Here is a 2,926-nt window from a genome sequence, read left to right as displayed (position 1 = left end):
TAAATAAACACAAAAATTTGAGTGGATCTTTTGGGGCATGTGAAATGTCTTACATTGAACATAAATTTTCTAACATATAATGTACAATTGAGTAGGTTTACTTATATGTTACAGTCATCTGTGTAATATTCTAAGAAATTAATTTCGTAATTTATTGCAGATATGAAAATATCAAGGCTATATTAATATTTTATTTTACAAATTATAATACGCATAATCATGTAAAACCGGTCTTTTAATCGGTACATGGTGCATGGTGACATGGTACTGGTATGCCGCAAATGATTCCCATTGCAAGTGCACCTAACCGCAAAAATTTTAGAAGAGATAAAAAGAAGCGAAAGGAATGAGAAATAAATAATAAAGCGGTTGTATGTTTACATGGAACTTGTTTTATTACCTCTAAGATCTTATCTTCTAGCTATTCGTTTAACTTCAAAGAATTTTTACTTACTGACTTAATATGACCACTTTAATTAATTTAATGATGGTTTTAATTATTTTTATTATTTGATCTTTAGATTACAACAGATAGAAGATTTAATGATCAACTTTACAATTGTTTTATATTGTTAATGCGCACTGAAAAAACTCAAATTGGAGTTGAAACGTATACGATTTAAAATGTTTTGTGTATATTAATTATTATTGAATTTATACTGCACTGTTAACAAGCTACGCTAGATGTTATGTGCAAATTAATTATACATAAACAAATAAGTTAGTTATATAATAAATAAAATTAAATGTTTTGACTTTTAATATGGTCATCCTTAATGTGATACAATATATTTAAAAATATAATAATTATTAATTGGACTATTAAAATAAATTATACGTAAGTTACACATATTATTTAGCCTACTTCTAATTTTTGAATTTATATTTTATCAATTTTATCAATTTAGAATTTTATCGATAAAAGTGAGATATAAACATATTTTGTATTTACTCTCATTAAATACAAAACATATTTTGTATTTACTCTCATTTTGATCAAAACAGTATCGTTATTGCAATAACATTATTTTTGAAATAATAAGTAAATCTTTAGAATTTTTTATTGTTTATTTTAGAATGTATCTGATAAGAAACCTATGCGTTTATTTAATGATGTACGTAAGTCATCTGAAAAGTTTTGAGCCAACATGAAAATGGCATTACTCATCAAAATCATTTTGGTTTCATGTTAAGGCTCAAAACTTTTTAAATAATCCTCGTACTACGTATAAATTTGGCTTGATATAATTTAATGTGCAGCGAATTGAAAAAGGTTGAAAAACATTGACCTATGAGAATAAAAAACATTAATACACAAATATATACAACCATAAAGGTTCACTCTAAAAGTTAATCTCTACTTTAGAATGTTTTATATTAAATTTATTAATTGATTAATTAGCGAGGTGAGCAATTTCCCTTCAACATTGTGTAACATTAAATTACAAAAATCTGAAAATATAATATAAATATATTATAATATAAAATATTATAATATATTTATAATATAAAACATATAGCAAATTTGATTGAATATACTTAGTACTCACTGATGCATGTTAAGCGGAAAGACATCGTAATTCGCTATTAAACTCCTAGTGGGATTCAATTTTTCATTATTTTCGTAAATAGCTAGGTAATGCTTTAAAAATAATTGATGGTTTCTGATTAGTCCTTACAAGTTCAATATAGAATAAGTAATATATATCATAATAATATTATAAGAACATCATTATGATCTATATTCGTTACTTTTAAGTTCATTTTTAAGCAACAAACAACATCATGATAACGTGATAATATCATTATGACTTAATTTATGATTCTGTGTTCTATTTTAGTATTTAATGTTATTATTTATTTAATGTTATTGAATATTCAATGGCATTACGAACTGTTTGAGATAGTACAGTAGATTGTCATATAACGCATACTTAGACAACGCGGTTTCCAATAATGTTAGTGGCAACCCACAATTACGCGGTAAATTACCTTTGCACTACATGGTTCTTTTTTAAATTGTGGCTTAGTCAGTTGCAATGGCAATTATTTTGGATTTTTGCGATAAAATTATTTCTACATGAAAGGAACAATATTGCTACATCTAAAATTTTAGCTAGACACAGATTCGAAAATAATTTTATTGAACAATTAAAATAATTATTATTATCTATATATGTAGGTCGCAAGCATAAATGAGCAATAATGCAAAAGTTTTGTCATTCTAGCAACTAGCTTAATCATTCTACATAATTATTTTGATGGTTCGATAAAATTATTTTCAGATTTCTATGTTTTTTACAGATAAAAAAAATGAGTATCATTTAATTCAGATTTTTTATCATTCGGAGCTTGTCCTAAACGTTATATTAAGGTTTATCTACAGTACATTTTATCCCACAGAGCTTCCTAGGAACGTTCTCAAGACGTTGGGATGTTTTTTAGAATGTCCTTTGAAGATCTTCGTTTTTATTTAACGCTGTTTATGTCGAGCATAAGATTCTGTATAATTTACTTTGACATAATCACTTGTCATTTATATCTGTAATAACGAGGTAATACTTTCCTCATTATGCAAATGTGATCGATTCGTATACGTGAGGAATTTATAAATACGATTTTCATATGATAATAATTACAATACAATTTAATTACATTATTTAATACTATACTTATGGCAAGGAAAGTAGTAGAAATGTTTATTACGTTTATAAAAAATTTTAACAGTTTTATTATATGATTCAAAAATATACCATGCGTATATTGCTAAATCCGATAAATTCAAATGTTGAAACATAGCCAATATCCGGTTCAAGAGGCCAATCTGTTGATTAAAATTCTTGACTTGTCAATTAGTCTCTTTATCAATATTCTATTGTATTAATTGCATTATCAAAATATCTATCTTGTTTTATATATATATATA

The sequence above is a fragment of the Trachymyrmex septentrionalis genome, unplaced genomic scaffold (assembly GCF_001594115.1).
Source record: "Trachymyrmex septentrionalis isolate Tsep2-gDNA-1 unplaced genomic scaffold, Tsep1.0 scaffold11, whole genome shotgun sequence".
Taxonomy (NCBI): Eukaryota; Metazoa; Arthropoda; class Insecta; order Hymenoptera; family Formicidae; genus Trachymyrmex; species Trachymyrmex septentrionalis.
Note: the sequence above shows the minus strand (reverse complement) of the source record.